This window comes from Pan troglodytes, chromosome 23, assembly GCF_028858775.2.
Source record: "Pan troglodytes isolate AG18354 chromosome 23, NHGRI_mPanTro3-v2.0_pri, whole genome shotgun sequence".
Taxonomy (NCBI): domain Eukaryota; kingdom Metazoa; phylum Chordata; class Mammalia; order Primates; family Hominidae; genus Pan; species Pan troglodytes.
The window spans coordinates 13,070,371-13,092,899 of NC_086016.1; the positions used below are offsets into that span (position 1 = coordinate 13,070,371).

Below are 22,529 nucleotides of genomic sequence, written 5' to 3' on the forward strand. Positions count from 1 at the left end.
TATTGCAAATTTGTATGTATGTAATACACTAATCACATCAGATGCCAGTTTTAAGTACATATTTTCCTCCACTGTGTAGATTTGTTTCAATACAGAAAAATTTCAGAACATACGTAATCAATACAAAGCCATTCTCAGTAATTTATTTTCATTCCATGCCATGTTACTTAGGTTCACATTTACTACCTTAGAAAACATTATGTACAAAAACTTTTCTTTCTTATAGTGAATTAAATCTTCAACTGCTTTTGTTTCTATTTTAAGAAAGTAAATATTATGACATAAATGTTTGCAATGTTTTTGTTTAAATAATGTATTTCTAGATTTCTCTTAATTCATAGTTATGTTGGTTTCTTTATTGATGTTCAAACACAGACTTTTAAAAATTCATATTTTTTTCAAAATGTGTGACTATTTACTTTCTAGTTCAATTTAAAAAGCATTTACCATAAAAATGGCAGTATCTTTTTGTACAGATGCTACCTCTGAATCAAAGCTTCTCAGCAACTGGCAACAGGAAGCTCTAATGCACTTTATCCCTAATAGTTATAAAATACGCAATCATCTGAAATCACATACTGATTTCCACTTCTTTTCTAACTACGGTTATACGTAAATATTTCACTTTCAAAAATAGATCTTTGCCTTTTTATTTAGTTTTTTTTTTCCTTGGCTTAGAAATAGTTTTTATGAAATATTCAAATACAAAAATAGTCTCTAAAAGCAAAGTATGGTTCTTTGTCAGCCAAAACACTTTCCCCTAAGCATTTCATTAGTTATATAAGTGATAAATGTTTTTCTGAATGGGAATTTACCTAAAGTGTTTCAAAATTAGGTGACCATTTGTGCTTTCCAAACCATACAGAACTTTATATTTATTCCTGGGTAAATCACCCATTTCCTTGTTCATCAAGATCAGGTGAAATGATATCCATATGAGATAATTAATTCCTCTGCTATCTATTTTATTATACTTAGTTATCCATCGAAAATAAATGTCTACTATAACAAGTAAAATATATAATAGTGTAGAAGACAACAAGAGTATGTGTTTGCAGTATGTGTAATAGAGTTAAATATATCTAAATATAGTATGTCTGTATTAAGGCAATGAACATCAATTTTAGCTAATCACCCTCATTAAAGCAAAGGGCCCTACCATATGTGACATAGTTATCATTGACAGTCTGATAAATCTTGTAGCTGAGGTAATGGACAGGGAAGAGTTTGTGATAGTGAAATTTGTAGAACTAAGATCAAATTACCAAATACGTAGGCATTATTAAACAAATTCTCACCAATTACTTCAAAAATATTGTAACTTCTATTTAATATTTCTTGTTTTTAATCTTAAAAACTCTAAATTGAGTAGAATTTGAAATAGCAGTAAATTTCAGGTTAATGGAAATAAAGTCACACTTGTTATTATTGTTCAATTTTTTTATTAAGTCTGAAGAAATATTTAATTGAATATGACATCTAAGAATGATGGACAAAAGCTTTTTAAATTTCCTTTCCACTCCTTTTTCTGAAAGCTTTGATACAAAAATCATTTGACACAAATGATTTTTTTTGTGTGACAGGATCTTACTATGTTGCCCAGGCTGAAGTGCAGTGTGCTCATGCAATCCTCCCATCTCAGCCTCCTGAGTAGTTGGGACTACAGGCACATGCCGCCATGCCCAGCTAATTTTTGTATCTTTAGTAGAAACAAGATTTTGCCACATTGCCCAGGCTGGTCTCCAACTCGTGGGCTGAAGTGATCTGCCCCCCTTGGCCTCCCAGTGTTCTGGGATTACAGGAGTGAGCCACTGTACACGGCTGATGCAAATGATTTCTATTATTAATATCTTGCAGTTATTCTTCCATCAGATAACCATCAATGTCAAAATAAAGATTATTAGTTACTGAAGGACTGAAAAATCAAAAATCAACTTCATGAGATGCTTTACAAACATGTGTTCTCTTTTAATATTTGACTCAGTAAAAGTTTTTTAAGAAAAGTAAGTTTGTGTTTTTATTTGTGTATACTCTCTAGTGCTTAAATGTATCAGGATAGAACTTTTCTAAACTAGGTCAGTCTTTTTTCTATATCTATGGTTGAATACGTCAGTTAAATAAAGCAATGGTAGATAGCAAACTATGTTATAATTGGCATTTTGGGCACTTGTTGCAATTAATTGCCAAAAAAAGCATATCTCAGCACAATTGATCTCTCATTTTTCCACTCTCATTTATTTCCCTTCACTTTCTTCTTGGCTTCTGCAAAAGCATTTGTTTTTCCTTTTTCTTTCTTCTTTAAAAAAATATATTGGAAGAGATTTATTCTAAGCCAAATATGAGTAACTATGGCCAGTGACACAGCACTCAGGAGGTCCTGAGAACATGTGCCCAAGGTGGCTGGGAGGCAGCTTGCTTTTATACATTTTAGAGAGGCATGAGACATCAATTAACTACACTTGAGAAATACATCAGTTTGATCCAGAAAGGTGGGACAACTCAAAGCAGAGGAAGTGGGGGTGGGAGGGGTTGGGGGTGGCAGGGGGTTTGGGGGATGGGAGGGTATTGGGGTTTGGGGGTTGGTTCCAGGCTATAGGTGAATTTAAACATTTTCTGGTTGATAATTGGTTGAGTTTGTTTGAAGACCTGGGATTGATAGAAAAGGGAATGTTCAGGTTAAGATAAAAGATTGTGGAGACCAAGGTTGTTTTGAAGTCTTACAGTGGCTGCCCTTAGAGACAATAAATGACAAGTGTTTCCTATTCAGATCTTTAAAATGTACTAGACTTTTAGTTAATCTCTTTAGGACTGGGAGGGCCATTTTTTCATATTATAATTTATCTCCTTCATGTCTGTAACAAAGATAGGAATCGCTATAAAGTGCCTTCCCAGTTTCTGCCTAATCACATCCCTGGATTTCCTGGCCCCTGGCTTGGCATATGTTTGGGGTTAGCCTTCTCCCACTGCTAATTTGTATGCCATAAGATGGTTGTTTTGTTCCTCAGTACATTTATGTCAGATATAATTGTTACTGTAGTAAACAACTATTGTGTAAAACAACGATAAGTGAGTGTGAAAGTAAAAAAACAAATCAGAAAATGAAGCAGAATGTAAATAATTGATAAAGACAAGTTCTGAAAAAATGTCAAATTGGATTTAGGAGTCAGACACTTGTAAGAGGTTTATTTCAGGGGCTAAGCATGCTGGTATTTACACACATATTACTTCTTGTGTCTCTTCAATTTATTGGTTCATTTCAAAAAACCAAAGCTAAAAATCATAAAATATTCATTATGTAAAAAAAAACAATGTTCAATGAATCCATACATACATACCGAAGACCTTTGTCGGATAGTTGACAAGTATATTTGCATATATGTTTTCCAAGGTAAAAGAAAATTTGTGGCTGGGCACGGCAACTCATGCCTGCAATCCCAGCATTTCGGGAGGCCAAGGCCGGTGGATCAGCTGAAGTCAGGCATCCAAGACCAGCCTGGCCAACACGGTGAAACCCCATCTCTACTAAAAATACAAAAAAATAGCTGGGCGTGGTGGCTGGCACCTGTAATCCCAGCTACTTGGGAGGCCGAGGCAGGAGAATTGCTTGAACCCGGGAGGCAGAGTTTGCAGTAAGCTGAGATCAAGCCACTGCACTACAGCCTGGGCAACAAGAGTGAAACTCTGTCTCAAAAAAAAAAAAAGAAAGAAAATTTGTAGGATATGGATAAGTAATTCATTTTAGAAGAATTTTTTTTGTAGAATGATTTGTGCTAAAGCAATACATCTCTTTCTATCATATACTGATATCTTGAAAATTTTATAACGTTTCTTGTCACATTCAGTATTTTAAAAGTAGGATTGATTCTAAGTTTTGAGTTTATGGTGCATTTGAATATTAGAGATATTATCTCTTATATATTTCAAAGCTTTGCTGCATTCTAAACTCAGTCCTGCCTTAGCCTTAGTAATGGCAATGAAGTGCGGGGATAGAATGTTCACTATTTTTTATATGCTGTTAAAATTTCATACCTCCTGTTCTATCTTGAAGTCTTACAGTTTTGGAATGGTGAGTGGGGGAAACAAGCATAAAACTATTACATAATTCATGTAGTTTTCACTGGGCAACAGTATCTATCCTCTGAATGGTGAAATGGCTACTTTTCGTTTATTTATTTTTTTCTTTCCTGGGGTAAAACGCTTGAAAACTGCACCACTGGGAAATTGCAGCTATAGTCCATGTTTCAACATAGTCCATGCTTCTTTGAGTTGGCCACTTACTGTTTACTCTCATCTCCTTAGCTTTAGCAGTAAAGACCTGTAAGATTTCTTCTGTTAGGATCATCTAGCCATTCCAAACATTTCTCTTAGATTTGATTCTTTCAAGACAAATCAACCCAATAAAAATCTCATAAATAACGGTGATCTAGCTACCACATTTGGTGTTCTCATCTGACCAAACCAAATTTTATGTATACATTCAATTCTCAATCCAACCCAGTCTGTTTGCCTAAGCCATTCCAGACAAACTTCCACTTCGAAGGTTTTAAATGCATAAGTCAGATAGCAATCCTTCAGTTGCCCCAGAGGCACATCACGTTCTTTGAATGCTTCAGTATAGTCCTCTTCATTTAGCAATCAGTGAGGCAATACACTGGCATCATGATCCCTTTTTTTAGGAACTCTGTACAAAATTCCCTTTGAAAATATAAATTTTGGAAATGAGTGATTAGCAAAGGGGTTTCATTAACATTATCACAATCTCTTGATATATCTGCTTGATAATGTAGCACCTATTATTTGGGGCCATTAGGACCTTGGCTGAAATTCTGGTAAATGTAAAGAAACCACATTTTACATCCAGTTAATTTAAGTTTTGTTTGTTTGTTTGTTTTGTTTTTGTTTTTGTTTTTGAGGCGTTGTCTTACTCTGTCACCCAGGCTAGAGTGCAGTGGTGTGATCTCGACTCACTGCAACCTCCACCTCCACCTTCTGGGTTCAAGCAATTATCTTCCTCAGCCTGGGATTACAGGAACCCACCACCATGCCCACCTAATTTTGTAATTTTAGTAAAGACGGGGTTTCACCATCTTGGTCAGGCTAGTCTTGAATGCCTGATGTCATGATCCACCTGCCTCAACCTCCCAAAGTGCTGGAATTACAGGCATGAGCCACCTTGCTGGCCTCAATATTGTTTTTAATAATTTCTGCTTTACTTGCAGTTAATCCTATCAGGCCGTCTACCATACCCAGTTGTGTCAGCAAGAAGATCTGTACAATGATAAGTAACACATGGCTCCCAGGGCTAAACATATTCCTAACACTTATATAAACACTTTTTCAGAAATTTGACAATATTTTATAATTAATATCTTATTTTACAATAAAAGATATGGTATCACAATACTCTGAGCAAAGAGTTAATTTGCTTCTCAAATTTCCTAGATAATGAAGTAGTCCTAAAATATTTAACTCAGTATTGGTAATAGTTTCAATTTGAGGAAGTGTTCTGAATAGCCTTTTTAATGGTGATGTCATAAGATTGTGTTACAAACACAGACTTTCATTTAAAGACACTTTATTTTTAATTTTGTTCTAAAAAATAAAATTATATATAAATACACATGTATCCTAAACTATATATGTATATTATACATATATGTATAATATACATATATGTATATACATACACACAGAGAGAGAGGAGAGAGAAACAGAGACAAAGAGAGCCATAAATCCTGAATTTGTTGTTGTCAGTGGTGTTTGATAGCATCACTTTGTAACTCAATAGGATGTATCTGCACAAAGCTAAAATTAATTTATTTTTGCCACACAAGGCAAGTGTATCCTGTTGATGTCTATAGAGAAAATAAATCACCCTCTAAAGAACTGTTTATAAATAAATAATTGATATCTGAAAATTCAGAAAAAGTACCACTATCATTTTACTTACCATATTGCATTGAAATTATATGTTTATGCTTCTCTTGCTTCTACCTCTCTGTGAATTCAAGGTTAGAAAAGGAGAAATTTTTATCTTAGCATTCCCAGGACCAATCACAATATCTAATACTTAGAGCATGCAATAAATGTTGGTTGAACTGAAATAAATCTGATATAAAAACAAATAATGCTTTAGGGAAGTGATTTTTCATTTGAGATTATTTTCTCAGAAAAATTAATATGACCAGGTTGTCATCCTATGCAAACATTAGTATGCCTTATTGATTTTTCACTAAGTTATATAGCTTATATTATAAGACTTTTTATGGGTGTCTCTACCTATAGATTCCAGGCACTAACAAACCTGTAGAAATTCATAAATTTAATGCATTTTATCAAGTTGATTAATATAGCATGAACATTTTTCAACTGGCTTCACAAATCATTTATTGTTAAATGTTATTCTTATACCTGTATTAGAGAGAAAAAAGCCAGAGGTAGCAAGGTGATATACAGATCAACTGGAAATCCACAAGTTTTGGTTTGGAACTCTTTGGAAAATTGAATAAAGAGTCACACCTTGCTCAAAACTGAATTAGTAAAAGCGATGTACATATCAATAAACAAACTTCTCTAATAAAAAAAGCATTAAAAATATAGTCAGCATATATTTTTCTGGAATATAAAATTGAGGAACTAGAATAATTCAACTTGAATAAGTGTAACTAATTCATTTTCTGCAAAATATTACCCAGAGTTTGAGTATTTTTCTATTTATTCTATTGGAAAAAAATGATATACCACTGTACTGGAAATATTCAGAAAAGTTTGTCTATTTTTTAAAATTGTACTTATTATACCTTTATAACCGTGAGATAATATATTTATTATTTGAATGAGAAATAAATGTTTATGATTTATACAAAAATGCCTGACACAGACTACTATGCCCACAAAAGTTGAATGGTTGTTTTTAGCTTATATATACCTATACAGGTTAATAGATATATCTTTACTTCTTTTTTCTTTTTTTTTGAGACGGAGTCTCACTCTGCAGCCCAGGTTGGAGTGCAGTGACGTGATCTCGGCTCACTGCAACTCCGCCTCCCAAGTTCACGCTATCCTCCTACCTCAGCCTCCTGAATAGCTGGGACTACAGGTGCCCGCCACCATGCCCGTCTTATTTTTTGTATTTTTAGTAGCGATGGGGTTTCACCGTGTTAGCCAGGATGGTCTCAATCTCCTGAGATTGTGATCCGCCTGCCTCAGCCTCCCAAAGTGCTGGGATTATAGGCGCGAGCCACCGCACCCGGCCAATATATCTTTACTTCTTATAAGAAATGAGTAACTTTATTAATTCTACCAACAGATAGCATTCTTCCTCTCAGAGAGTAATATGCAATCATTTCCTAACCTTATTTTATTGCGCTATATTTTAAATATAATAAACGTGTCAAAAATGTGGTTTCGTACTTCTTATTAATTGATATATTTACCTAATTACACTAAATCTAGAAAATACTATTGTGCTTATTCAAACTTCTCTTCTCTTCTTCAGAGGCAAACCTGTATAATTTCTTTGGCTTGTTTGTTTGTTTTAAGACGTAGTCTTACTCTGTTACCCAGGCTAGAGTGCAGTGGTACAATGTGAGGTCACTGCAACCTCCGCCTCCCGGGTTCAAGCGATTCTCCGGCTTCAGCATCCCAAATAACTCGGATTAAACCCTTATAATTTCTATCATGATTGATTAATTTTGTTCATCTTCAAATTCCAATAAGGAGAATTCCTACAGGATGTGTGTGTGAGTGTGTATCTGGTTTATTTTCTTTAGCATAAATATTTGAGATTTAGCCAAATATTTGTGTGTATCATTTGTTTATTTTTCCTCATATTTCTGAGTTGCCTATGTATTTGTCAGAGTTTGCTTATTCATTAGTCTGTTAGTGAATATTCAGATTGCTTTCAGAATTAGCTTTTACAAATGAAGGACTTAGGTGCATTCTCAAACAGGTTTTTGTGTAAATATATGCTTTTATTTTTGTTGGATAAATTTCTAGAATTGAAATTGCTGTAGGGTAGATGTATGTTGGCCTTATTAAGAAGCGAATTATTTTTCAAAGCTGTTGTTCCCCCTTTTTTTTTTTTTTTTTGAGACACAGTCTCGCGCTGTCGCCCGGGCTGGAGTGCACTGGCGTGATCTGGGCTCACCGCAAGCTCCACTTCTCAGGTTCATGTCATTCTCCTGCCTCAGCTTCCTGATTAGTTGGGACTACAGGCGCCCGCCACCACACCCGGCTAATTTTTTTTTTTTTTTTGTATTTTTAGTAGAGACGGGGTTTCACCGTGTTAGCCAGGATAGTCTCGATCTCATGACACCGTGATCCGCCCGCCTCGGCCCCCCAAAGGGCTGGGATTACAGGCATGAGCCACCGAGCCCAGCCGCTTGTTCTATTTTACACTCTCACAAGAAATAGACACGACTTCTAGTTTCCCCACATATTTGCCAATATTAGTATTATCATTTTAAATGGTAGTCTTTCCAGTTTCAATGCCTTTTGGTTGCATTTCCCCTTATATAATAACATTGAGCATCTTTTCACATTCCTATAAGTCACTTGTATCTCTTGTTTTGTGAAATACCTGTTCAAGATTCTTATAACTATTTAGTGGATCTCAGGAGTACTCTGTGCGTTTTGAACATGCAATTTTTTTCTCATACATATATGGAATAATTTATCACAGTCTATGGCTTAAAATTGTAATTTCTTACATTTTGCAGTTTTATTAGGATACATTTTTAATTAATATCTACAATTTATCAATTTTTACTCTTATGATAGTGCTTTCTCTGTTCAGAAATATTTTTCCTATTATAATAGCTCACAGATATTGTTTAATTTTTTTCTTTTAAAAGCTTTCTGAATTTTGCTTTTTCATTTTTATGCCTACATTAAAAATATTGGATTAGTTTTGTGTATACAAAGGACTGATGCATGTATTTTTTTAATATGAGAATGCATTTATTTCAAAAGCCTTTGTTAAAGACTTACTTTCCCCACAGAATTATCTACATGCCCTTATAAACATTTAATTTACTGCATAGGTGGAGGTCTAATTTTGAACCCTTCTTTATCCTTATTATTTTTGTGTTATGATGCTTTGATACTGCAGCTTTCTTAGATGTCTGAAAATTGGCTCTATTTTTTTCTCAAAATTCTAGGTCCTATGAATTTTCCAAACAAATTTTGGAAACAGTTTGTGAATTTCTCTCAAAATGTTTGCCACAATTTACTACAGAGTTGTAGTAAATAGATATAGAATTCATTGTAGTCAATAAATTACAAACTATAGATTGCATTCATGCTTTTTTTTTTTTTTTTTTTTTTTTTTGAGACAGAATCTCACCTTGTCACCCAGGTTGGAGTGCAGTGGCACAATCTCGGCTCACTGCAACCTCAGCCTCCCAGATTCAAGCAATTATCCTGCCTCAGCCTCCTGAGTAGCTGGGACTACAGGCCCATGCCACCATGCCTGGCTAATTTTTTGTATTTTTTTTTTTAGTAGAGACAGGGTTTTATCGTGTTAGCCAGTATAGTCTTGATCTCCCGACCTTGTGATCCGCCCACCTTGGCCTCCCAAAGTGCTGGAATTACAGACATGAGCAACCGTGCCCAGCCCCTACTGCATTGATTCTAAAGATTAACTTCCAGAGAATTCACATCAAACAATGTTGCATCTTCAAATCTATGAACATGGTAGATCTTTACATTTATTTAGGTCTTCTGTAATGTTTCTCTACAAGAAATTTTAAAAAGTTTTAGTGTGAAAGATTTTTAAAGGTTTCACTTAAATTATTCTTAACTATTTTTATACCATTAAAATTTTACTTTTAAATGTATTCTCAATTGTTTATTTCTAGTATTTAGAAATTCCATTAATTTTACATATTGTATTTTGTGTATTGACCTTGCATTCTACACATTCTGCACCATTATTGAATTTGATTCTTATTATTCACAGCTTTTTAAATAAATATATTAGGATTTTCTTCATATACAATATACATATATATGTCCTGTGAATAAAAATATTTTTTCTTTTCACTTTTCAATTTTTATGCTTTTCATTTCTTGACCCCATGCAAGTCCGAAATCCAGAGGGGCAGCCAAATCTTAAAGCTCCAAAATGATCTCCTTTGACTCCATGTCTCACATCCTGATCATGCAGATGCAAGAGGTAGGTTCCCATGGTATTGGGCAGCTCTGCCCCTGTGGCTTTGCGGGATATAGCCTGCCTTCTGGCTGCTTTTGTGGGCTGGTGTTGAGTGTCTGTGGCTTTCCCAGGCACATGGTGTTGTTGGTGGATCTAACATTCTGAGGTCTGGAGGATGGTGGCCCTCTTCCCACAGGTCCACCAGGCGGTGCCCCAGTAGGGACTCTGTGTGGGGGCTCCCACCCAACATTTCCCTTCCTCACTGCCCTAGCAGAGGTTGTCAATGAGGGCCCCATCCCTGCAGCAAACTTTTGCATGGGCATCCAGGTGTTTCCATATATCTTCTGAAATCTAAGCAGATGTTCCCAAACCTCAATTCTTGATTTCTGTGCATCCACAGGCTCAACACCACGTGGAAGCTGCCAAGGCTTGGGGCTTCCACCCTATGAAGCAACAGCTCAAGCTGTACTTTGGTCCCTTTTAGTCACAGCTGGAGTGGCTGGGATGCAGGGCACCAACACCCTACACTGCATACAGCATGGGGACCCTGGGCCCAGCAAAACCATTTTCTTCTAAGCCTCTGAGACTGTGATGGGAAGGGCTGCTGTGAAGACTTCTGACATGCCCAGGAGACATTTTCACCATTGTCTTGGGGATTGACATTCAGTTCCTCGTTACTTATGCAAATTTCTGCAGCCAGCTTAAATTTCTCCTCAGAAAATGGGTTTTTCTCTTCTATCACATTGTCAGGCTGCAAATTTTCTGAACCTTTATGCTCTGCTTGCCTTATAAACTGAATGCCTTTAAAAGTACCCAAGTCACTTCATCAATGCTTTGCTGTTAAGAAATTTCTTCTGTCAGATACCCTAATTCTTCTGTCAAGTTCTAAGTTTCACTAATCTTTAGGGCACAGGCAAAATGCTGCCAGTCTCTGCTAAAACATAACAAGAGTCAACTTTGCTCTAGTTTCTAACAAGTTCCTCAACTCCATCTGAGACCACATCAGCCTGGATCTCATTGTTCACATCATTATCAGCGTTTTGGTCAAAGCCATTCAAAACGTCTCTAGGAAGTTCCAAACTTTCCTGCATTTTCCTGTCTTCTGCTGAGCCCTTCAAACTGTTCCAACCCCTGCCTGTTACACAGTTCCAAAATTGCTTCTGCATTTTCAGGTATCTTTTCAGCAGCATCCCACTCTACTGATACCAGTTTACTGTATTAGTCTGCTTTAATGCTGCTGATAAAGACATACCCAAGACTGGGCAATTGACAGAAGAAAAAAGGTTTAATTGGACTTACAGTTTCATGTAGCTGGGGAAGCCTCACAATCATGGTGGAAGGCAAAGAGGAGCAAGTCATATCTTACATGGATGGCAGCAGGCAAAGAGAGCTTGTGCAGGAAAACCCCCCCTTATAATAACCATCAGACCTCATGAGACTTATTCACTATCAGGAAAAGAGCACAGGAAAAGCCTACCTCCATGATTCAATTACCTCCCACCAGGTTCCTCCCACAACGTATGGGAATTCAAGGTGAGATTTGGGTGGGGACACAGCCAAACCACATCAATGAAGCTCTCTGTTGTATATGTAAATGCTGATAATGTTTTTTTGTTTTGTTTTTGAGATAGAGAAGGAGATCTTAGAGACAAAAAAGGGGAAGCTCCATTAAAATTGGTAAAGGAAGAAACATAATATGAAAGGAGGGAAATAATGAGGTAAAAGATGCAGAGACTGTTTTCCAGTAAGAATGAACTTCACTTTGGAATAACAAAGCAGTGCTTGCTTGGCAAGGTGAGTCTTAGAATCTGACTAACATCAACAGGGCAGAGTCTCAGGTAATTAACAAAACCAGGAAGGAACAGGGAGCAGCAATGCTAAAGCACAAGAAACCAGGTTACTTTGTCCTACTTCGTAGTTATTATTTTCCTAATCATTGGAGATAAGCTATGATTAACAGAAAAACTACCCATGTAAAATATTGTCACCTAACTTTTAAGAAAAACAAGAAAGAAGATACAAAACCTAGCAAACAGAATAAGTAATTTCAGAGAATCAGAATTAAGACAAGAAACAAATGTAATTACAGTTAAGTGTAATTCATATCTTCAGAGACATGCAAGAAGAAGTTGCATTTTAGAAAATACTGATAATAGCTCTTGGATTAAAAACTCAACAGATGTTCTGAAGAGAACAATAGACATAGTTAAATATAGATCTAGCAAATCTGAAGTTTAAAAGTTGAATAATTTTCTCTGAATCCAATGGCTAGGAAAAAATGAAGAAAGGTAAAGGGAGGTAAAGTGAAGATAAAGAATTGTTGATGTAAAGTTGTTTAAAATGCTAGAAAAAAAGGAAAGTAAACATAAAGATGGAAATAATTAAAGAACTAATTTAAATATTTTTTAGAACTAGAAATACTGTAGACTTGAGATTTAAAGTTTTCATAGAAGTATCAACTTATATTAATGGAGAAATTCTACTGATAGACATCTCTTGGAGAAGAAATGGGATACTAATGATTAGGACAGAATCATAAAGACTTCCAGAGTAGGAGGATAGAAAGGTAATTTTCAATGGAATAAGAAGTAGATAGAAAAGAAAATTTATTCTTAAACATGTAGATGTTGTTAATAACTGGGACAAGACCATCAATGTCTGAAGAAATAAATGTTTTTACAAATAGTGTCCTATAAGTACCCAAATACACATTTAATTTTGTGGACAAAGCAAAGACAATTGTGCATATCTCCCAATTCCCCAGCATTTAAAAATCCAAAAATAAAATAATAAAATTAACAAACAGATTTTTAGAATTATATCTGGCAGGAGTTTGGATCAGTCATAGAGCGCAATAGCATACTTGAAAATAAGGACAATATGGCCATTTTAATGATATTGATTCTTCCTATCCATGAGCATAGAATGTTTTTTCATTTGTTTCATCCTCTCTGATATCTTTGGTGTTTTTAGTTCTTACAGAGATCTTTCACCTCACTAGTTAGCTGTATTCCTAGGTATTTGATTCTTTTTGCAGCAATTGTGAATCAGATTGCATTCCTGATTTGGCTCTCCGCTTGACTCTTGTTGGTGTATGGGAATGCGAGTAATTTTTGTATGTTCTTTTTGTATCCTGAGACTCTGCCAAAAGTGTTTTTCATCTTAAGGAGCTTTCGGGCCTTAAGCTTTTGGGCCTATAAAGTTTTCTACATACAGGATCATGTAATCTACAGACAGGGATAGTTTGACGTCCTTTCTTCCTATTTGGGAACCCTTTATTTCTTTCTCTTGCCTAACTGTTTTGGCAAGGACTTCCAATACTATGTTGAACAGGAGTGGTGAGAGAGGGCATCCTTGTCTTGTGCACAAAATACACTAAAATAAAATTGCTTAAAACTAGTGATAAAGAAAAATTCTCAAAGCAGCCAATGACAAAAACATGGTTTGCACAGAGGAACAAAAAATGCCAGCAAACATTTTATTGGAAACAAAGAAAATTAGAAGATAATGAAGCAACATCTTTAAAGTACTGGAAGATAAGCATTGTCAGCTGGAAATTGTAGACTCAGAGAAACTATCTTTCAAGATGTAGGTGAAATAAAGATTTTGTTCAGGCACTTAGAACCTGAAAGAAATCATCACCAGTAAAACAACACTATAAAAAATGTTAAAGAAAATGTTTCAGGCAGAAGTAAAATAATATCAAAAGGAAATTTGGATCTACATAGAAGAATGAAAAGCACTGGAAATGGTATCAACATGGTTAAATATATAAGATCCTTTTATTTCTGTTTGAATTCAATTGATTGTTTAAACAAGGGGTCAGCAAGCTATAGCTTCATGGGTGGACTGCCTGTTTATGTGAACAAATTTTTACTGAGACACATTCATGCTCATTTGTTTATGTATTATCAATGGATGCTATAGAATTACAAAAGTGGAATTAAGTAGTTGTAACAGAGCCTAATGGCACACAAGCCTAAAATATTTAGCTTTTAAGGAAAGCATTTCTGGTTCTGGTGGCTCATGCCTGTAATCCCAGCATTTTGGGAGGCTGAGGTGGGCGGATCATGAGGTCAGGAAATTGAGACCATCCTGGGCAACATGATGAAACCCCGTATCTACTAAAAATACAAACATTAGCTGGGTGTGGTGGCATGTGCCTGTAATCCCAGCTACTCGGGAGGCTGAGGCAGGACAATCGCTTGAACCCGGGAGGCAGAGGTTGCAGTGAGCTGAGATGGCACTACTGCACTGCAGCCTGGTACAAAGCTAGACTCTGTCTCAAAAAAAAAAAAAAAAAAAAAAAAAAGAGAGAGAGAAGAAAACAACATTATTAACCTCTAATTTAAACAAGAATAATAACAATTTATAATGAGTTTACAACATATATAAAAATAAATTACATGACAATAACAGAACAACAGTTAGGATAAAATAATGAAAATGTTACTTCATGATACTGTATGTAAAGTAGTATATTATAATTTGAAGGTAGAATGTGATGAGTTAAACATGTATACTACAAACTCAAAAGCAACCATTAAAATTAACAATATAGAAAGTTTTAATTCTCAAGTAAAAAAGGAGATAAGATGAAACCATAAAATATATTTAATTCATAGAAAAGAAGGCAAACAAGAGGGAAAATAAGCAAAAAACAGATGGGATGGTAAGGGCAGCAAAATTTTATTACCATCTTCTTAGTTTTTTTTTTCCTCTGCTAAGCCTGAGAATTAAATTGATATAAGACAGATCAACAGGAAAATGCATACAAATTTATTTAATACATGTATTATGTGGCATGAGAGATTCCTTAAGGAAGGAAGACTCCATGACATAATCACTTATGTTCTGAAGTAGACACAGAGTAGTAAATTGTGAAATATGACAAGACAAAGGAGCTGGAACTAGTGTAGTTAATTGGGTGAAGAGGTGATTAACAGGATAAGGGTTGGTTTAACAAGGTCTGTTTGTACAGGTTTCCCTTGCCTCAACTTCTCATCCTGGGTGATGAGACTGTTACTTTCCTTCTTGTATAAAGAGGGCAACTTTCATGTAGAAATTTTACCTCCTACTTTTAAGAAAAAGGAAAATCAGAGTGCTTTAAAGGAAAATCAGAGTATTTTTCTTGCATCTGCTATTTTTCAAGTGTCTTTAACTCAAAAAAATCAATATGCCAAAGTGGCATGTTTGGGGATATCTGGTTCTGAATTCCTTCAGGAAAGATAGAAAGCAAAAGCAAAATAATAGGTTTAAAACTAAAAATATCCAGGTGTGGTGGCTCACGCCTATAATCCCAGCACTTTGGGAGACTGAGGTGGGCAGATCATGAGGTCAGGAGTTCGAGACCGGCCTGGCCAACATAGTGAAACCCCGTCTCTACTAAAAATACAAAAAATTAGCCAGGCATGGTGGCGGGCACCTGTAATGCCAGCTACTCAGAAGGCTGAGGCAGGAGAATGGCTTGAACCCAGGAGGCAGAGGTTGCAGTGAGCCAAGATCATCGCATTGCACTCCAGCCTGGGCAACAGAGCCAGACTCTGTCTCAAAAAAAAAAAAAAGAAAAAAGAAAAAAAATATATATATGTGCACACATAACCACATTACATATAAATGGTCTAAATATACCAATTTAAAAGCAGATTGGATCAATAAAACAAGATCTAAGTTATTACTGTCTAGAAGAAATTCCAGAATATCCTAATAAAACATATCTATGTAAAAACAATAGCTGGCATCATACTTAAAGAAGAAAAATCAGTTTATTTCCCCCTATTTCAGGAACAAGATGAGTCCATTAACTCTTAGCACTTTGTTTTAACATTCCACTAGACATTCTACCAAGTAAAATAGACAAAAAACATAAACAAAAGAATTACAGACGGGAAAGGAAAATGTAGATTGGTTTTATTTATAGACGGCATGTCTATGTAGAAAGTCCACTGAAATCTACAAAAACACTGCTGGCTATAATAAGTGAGTTAGCAACATAAAAAAGAAAAAAAGCAACATATTAAACTAATATTTCCATATACCAGCAATGAACAATAAAAAATTAAAATTAAAGTACTATTAATAATATCATGAAAAATGTAGAAGAATTAGGAATTAATCTATCAAATGATGTGAGAGTCTGGTACACTAAAACTCAAACCACTGCAGAAAGTTAAAGAAGACTTAAATAAATGGAAAGGCGTAATATGAATATGGGTTAGAAAATTCACATGGTAAAATGTGATTATCCCTAAATATAGATTCAATACAATCCCAATTAAAATATTATTAGGCATTGTTTTATAGGAATTTACACACTAATTTTAAAACTTCAGTAGAAATGCAGAGTCTAAAATAGCCAAAATAATTCTTAAAAATAAGAATATTTTTGAAGGATTAGCACAATCTAATACCAAAGCTTATAAGGCTACAGTAATGAAAATAGTGTGATATTGGCATAAAGATAGACAGAAATGTCATTGGAAGATAATAGAAAATTCAGAACTATATGTACAGAATTTTGGTAAATTGGTGTTCTCCAAAGATACAAAGGTAATTCAGTAAATAAAAGATAGCCCTTCAACAAATTCTGCTGGAACAATTAGATACTCATATGCAAAAAGTAGAACTTTAACACGTAACTCATGATACAAAAATTAATTTAGTACAGATCATATGCCTAAATGTAAAATGTAAAAACAAAGTGAAAAAAAAAAGGAAGAAAAATTACGTATAGGAGAAAATATAGAAAAGTCTTTGACCTCAACACTACTTAGACATGACACAAACACCATGTTTCATCAAAGTAGAAATTGACAACTTGAGTTCATGAAAATGTAACACATATGTTCCTCAGGAAACACTGTAAAACAAATAGAAATATAAGACACTACTGAGAACAATATTTGCAAAATATATGTCGGGCAAAAAAGTTGTGTCCAGAAAATATAAGAACTCTCAAAACTTGATAATAAATCTAGCAACTCTAATAAAAGTAGGCAAATGACTTAAATGAATACTTCTTCCCTAAAGAACATATGTAGATAGAAAGTAAACACATGGAAAGATCCTCAATATCATTAGTCATTAGGGAATTAATCTGTGTCTGTCAAAAATGGGTTGGGTACAGTTGCTCAAGCCTGTAATCCCAGCACTTTGGAAGGTCAAGGCAGCAGGGTTTCTTGACCCCAGGAGTTAGAGAGCAGCCTGGGCAACATAGTGAGATCCTGTCTCTACAAAAAAGAAAAAGACATGGCATGGTGTCTCTATTTAGCTAGGCATGGTGGCACATGCCTGTAGTACCAGCTACTCGGAAGCTGAGGTGGGAGAATCACTTGAGCCCAGGAGGTGGAGCCTGCAGTGAACTATGGTTGTGCCAATGCACTCCAGCCTGCGTGACAGAGCAAGAACCTATCTCAAAAAAGAAAAAAAGAGGCCAGGCGCAGTGGCTGACACCTGTAATCGCAGCACTCTGGGAGGTCAAGGTGGGGGGATCACCTGAGGTCAAGAGATCGAGACCAGCCTGACCAACATGGTGAAACCCCATCTCTACTAAAAATACAAAAATTAGCTGGGCATGGTGATGCGCGCCTATATCCCAGCTACTTGGGAGGCTGAGGCAGGAGAACTGTTTGAACCCGGGAGGTGTAGATTGCAGTGAGCCAAGATTGTGCCATTGCACTCCAGCCTGAGCAACAAGAGTGAAACTTCATCTCAAAAAAAAAAAAAAGAAAGAAAGAAAAAAGAATGGCTAAAGTTAAAAAGGCTGGCCATGCCAAGTGTTGGCAAAACTATAGAGGAAAACCAACATACATGCACTGCTAATGGTAATGGAAATTAGTACAATGACTCTGGAAAAAGGCTTGTCAGTTTTTAAAATATTTTGAGGTATGCACCTATCATATGACTGCCAATCAATTTGTAGGGAAATGAAAGTATATGTACATAAAAAACTTGTACCAAAACATTCACAGCACTTTTTTATGGGAGAGAGGGGCTAATAGTGAAGAGCATGTAACAATCAAATATTCATTAACAGATAAATGAATAAGCAAGCTTTGATATATCCATATTTTGAAATACTACAAGCAATAAATGAAACTTTCATCCATACTATAAAATAGATTAATCTCAATAAATATGCTAATTAATAGAAGCCAGATCAAAAGAGAACAATATGATATCATTTATATAAAAAAAGGCATTAGAGCCTAGTAGTTAAGAGTGCAGCTTCTGGAAGCAAAATCCTTAGTATGATGTTTTGGCTCATTGTCTGCAGCATTTATTTTATGTGCTCTCTTGAGGTTTTTACAGAAACAATATGCCTCAGTTTACTCATCTATATAATGACTATATTGATAGTCATCTACTTTATAAAATATGGTATTTTATAATGTAATACTTTCTTATATATTTGATATATATTTTAAAATGTCTTTATTATATTTTATAAAGTATAAATAATATAAAATAATGTCTATAGTTGCTGACTTATAAAAATAAAGATTAAATGAACAAAAATATGTGAAGCACTAGTTTACTACCTAGAAAATGGTACATTCTAAATATTTTCATGATTGTAATAAATAAATAAATGTATCTTTATAACGTTATTTTATTAATAATAAACAAAAATTTATTTTTAGAATAATGAATATTATAATTATTTTTATTTTTAGAATAATAATATTATTATTCATTCTTATATACCTTTGAAAAATCATAGGGTAAGATGATTGAAATTCTGTGTATAGCATCTCAGCAGATGAGATCTATAAGAAAGAACCATTGCACACCCATTTACTTAAATCAGTTATAGTTTAAGTTGTTTGAAAAAAGTCATTTATTGGAATCACCACATGACATCAATCAAGAGCAAAGTGTGTAGAATACTGTCAAGTTTTTCTCCAAGAATTTATTTGTTTTCAATTTGCAACTCACTGAAGCATTGAACATTTTATGAGCTCTACAACTAACAATGCCTGGGAATTTAAATATTTTCCATGGAATATGATTACTTCAAATGAAAAAAAAGGAGCAGATATGATAATGAATAATTTACCATGCGTATATGGTACAAAGTAGAATCTTTAAAAATAAAGACACAAACAGCAACAACCACAAAAACCTCAATTGTTTCTGCTTTTGTTCTATTTTTAGTGAACTTAAAATTTTAAGAGAAACTCTTTCTCCTTGTTTTTAACACGTGTAGAGAGAGGTATGGAATATTATAAAGCTTTTTATCTGACTTGGCCTGAGTCTTAGTAGATGAAGACTCATCGAGTTTAGTAGGCCGAATAGTTTTTTCTAAAAGATATGTGACGCGTTAATCCTTGGAATCTTTGAATATAATGACACATTAAACAGTGAATATTACCTTATATGGCAATGCTTGTGATTAAGTTAAGGACTTTAAGGGAAGGGGCTTATTCTGAAATATACTCACGGGTCTTTAATTCAATGACAAATGTTCTTCTTCTTTTTTTTTTTTTTTTTTTTTGAGATGGAGTCTTGTTCTTTCGCCCAGGCTGGAGGAGTGCAGTGGTGAGATCTCTGCTCACTGCAACCTCTGCCTCCCGGGTTCAAGCAATTCTCCTGCCTCAGCCTCCTGAGGAGTGGGATTACAAGCGCCTGCCATCATGCCCAGATAATTTTTGTACTTTTATTAGAGGAAGGGTTTCACCATGTTAGCCAGGCTGGTCTCAAACTCCTGACCTCAAGTTATTCGCCCTCCTCGGCCTCCCAAATTGCTGGGATTACAGGCATGAGCCACTGTGCCTGGCCTGACAAATGTTTTTTTAAGAGTGAGTCAGAGGGAGACTTGACACACAGAAGAGGAGGCAATGTGACCAGGGAGCAGAGATTGGAGTGGTGCAGCCCCCAGAAGCTGGGGAAAAGGAATGCTGGCATGAGTAAAGGAATGCTGACAGCCCCCAGAAGCTGGAAGATCTACAGAATGTATTCTCTCTAGGGACCTCAGAGCGAGTGTGGCCCCACTGTATTTAGGACTTCTAGCCTCTAGAACTGTTTTAGAATACATTGCTGTTGTTGAAGTCATTTAGTTTGTGTCAATTTGTTGTGATAGCCTAGGGAACTAATATAATGAAGCATGGAGAGAGAGAGAGAGAGGACGAAAGGTGAAAATCATGTGCCAAAACTAAAGAAAAGAGATGCTGACATTTGTGATTAAATAGAATAATTGCACTATTTAAGATTAATCACTTGAGCCTGGGAGGTGGAGGCTGTAGTGAGTCATCATGGTGCCACTGCATTCCAGCCTGCATGACAGAGAGAGACTCTGTCTTAGGAAAAAAAAAAAAAAAGATTAAGGTGGTCCAGAATGCACCCAAGGATAAAATGCAAAGATGATCTTGCCCCATGTATATTTTAGCATACTACTTAGGTACTATTTATTTTTTAATTATCTCCTTTTTACATTTTGACAATTTTACCCCAGTGGTCAAGCCTTGTATTAGAAAAGACAGAAAGAAGGAAAAGAAAGAAGGCAGGAAGGAAGGCAAGGGGAAAGAAGGGGAAGGAAAGGAAGTGGAAGGGAAGGGGAAGGGAAGGGGAAGGGAAGGGGAAGGGAAGGGGAGGGGAAGGGGAAGGGAAGGGGAGGGGAAGGGGAGGGGAAGGGGAGGGGAAGGGGAGGGGAAGGGGAGGGGAAGGGGAGGGGAAGGGGAGGGGGAGGGGAGAGGAAACGTTGCTTTGGACAGAATAAATGGGTAAGGGTTTCTATTTTAATTAGATGAAGATTAATTAGATTAAACCTCTGAGGAAGTCTTACTTGAGCTGAGAAACTAAATATGAGAGGGAGGAGTACCACTGCATTGGTTATAGATGGGTTAGAAGTCTACAAAAGAGTTCATTGAGGAATAGAGTAATAAATAAGTGACTTAATGAATTTGTGGCCGGGCGCAGTGGCTCAAACGTGTAATCCCAGCACTTTGGGAGGCCGAGGCGGGCGGATCACGAGGTCAGAGGATCAAGACCATCCTGGCTAACACGGTGAAACCCCGTCTCTACTAAACAAAATACAAGAAATTAGCCGGGCATGGTGGCGGGAGCCTGCAGTCCCAGTTGCTCCGGAGACTGAAGCAGGAGAATGGCGTGAACCCGGGAGGCGGAGGTTGCAGTGAGCCAAGATCGCGCCACTACACTCCAGCCTGGGCGATAGAGCGAGACTCTGTCTCCAAAATAAAATAAAATAAAATAAAATAAAATAAAATAAATAAAAATAAAATAAAAAAATAATGAGTTTGTATTGTTCTTATTTTGCAAAAGAATGCAAGATCTGGGTAGAGAAAGGGCAAGAGGGAGGACTTCCCAGATTGAATCAATAATATTAACAGTATCAATCTGCCACTAATAATTATTTAAGAAAAGTATTTTTCTGCTTTCAGTTTTATTTATTAGTTTATTGAATTTATTAATATTTATTAAATATTTATTAAAACTAGCCTAATGTTAAAGTCTGCCAACTAGTTCCTTTATTTATTTATTAAATAAATAGTTTATTTATTAGTTCATTAAATTTATTAATATTTATTAAATATTTATTAAAACTAGCCTAATGTTAAAGTCTGCCAATTAGTTCCTTCAAGTTAATCACATTCACTTTTGATTCCCTCTTAACACATTAAGATATTTTATAACTCTGTGAGTTTAAAATCTGATGCAAATTCATTGTGGTCAGGCAAGATGCAAGACCAGTCAGGCAAATACACTTCCCTTATTTTTTATGGGTCTGAAATATCTTTTGTCTTGGGAGATGTATTATTATACAAAAGATCTATTTGGCAATTTATAGTTTGCTTTTTATCTATTCAATTGTTCCCTGGTATTCTTAGAACAGAAAAGCGAACCTTTTAAGAATATTAACATGCAAATTACCTTTAATTACTCTCTAGCTCTTTCAGTTAAACAAAAGAAACCTCTCATTTTAGGTTTAGTTTGTAACTGAATAGAACATTTTATATCTAAACCCGTAATGGAAAGGCTTTCCTATTTCCCACTATTTTCTTTTCTATTTAATGTATTCTCTAAATTTAACACATTATTTAAAATGCCATCCATATACCTGATCAACTTGAAAAGATGGAGAAACACACAAGTAAAGCTTATTATCTGTCCACATTTTATTCTATGTTTCCATTTTCATAATTAAATAAATGTAGGCTGTAAAATACTTATTTACAAATCTGTCTGATTTATATAATAAACTCTGAGGAAACTGGAATGAAGTAGTGCTACAAGCAAGGGACAGAATAAAGTTTTGTGTATTAATTACCTGATTTATACTTTACTCCCTTTAAGTAAAAGAATGTAACAAATAGAAGGATAGTTATTAATATATTTGGAGGAGAAAGAAGGATAAAAT

The 22,529-nt window shown here is 35.3% G+C and overlaps 1 long non-coding RNA gene across 1 annotated transcript in view; it reads right to left on the minus strand.

Annotated features, from left to right (window-relative positions):
• LOC107971456 (uncharacterized) overlaps window positions 1–22,529 on the minus strand; it is a 46,185-nt gene that overhangs the window by 17,102 nt on the left and 6,554 nt on the right. Inside the window, exon 2 of the long non-coding RNA XR_002941958.3 lies at window positions 5,951–5,998. This is a non-coding gene — a long non-coding RNA (uncharacterized LOC107971456). The remainder of the gene's footprint in view (window positions 1–5,950; window positions 5,999–22,529) is intronic.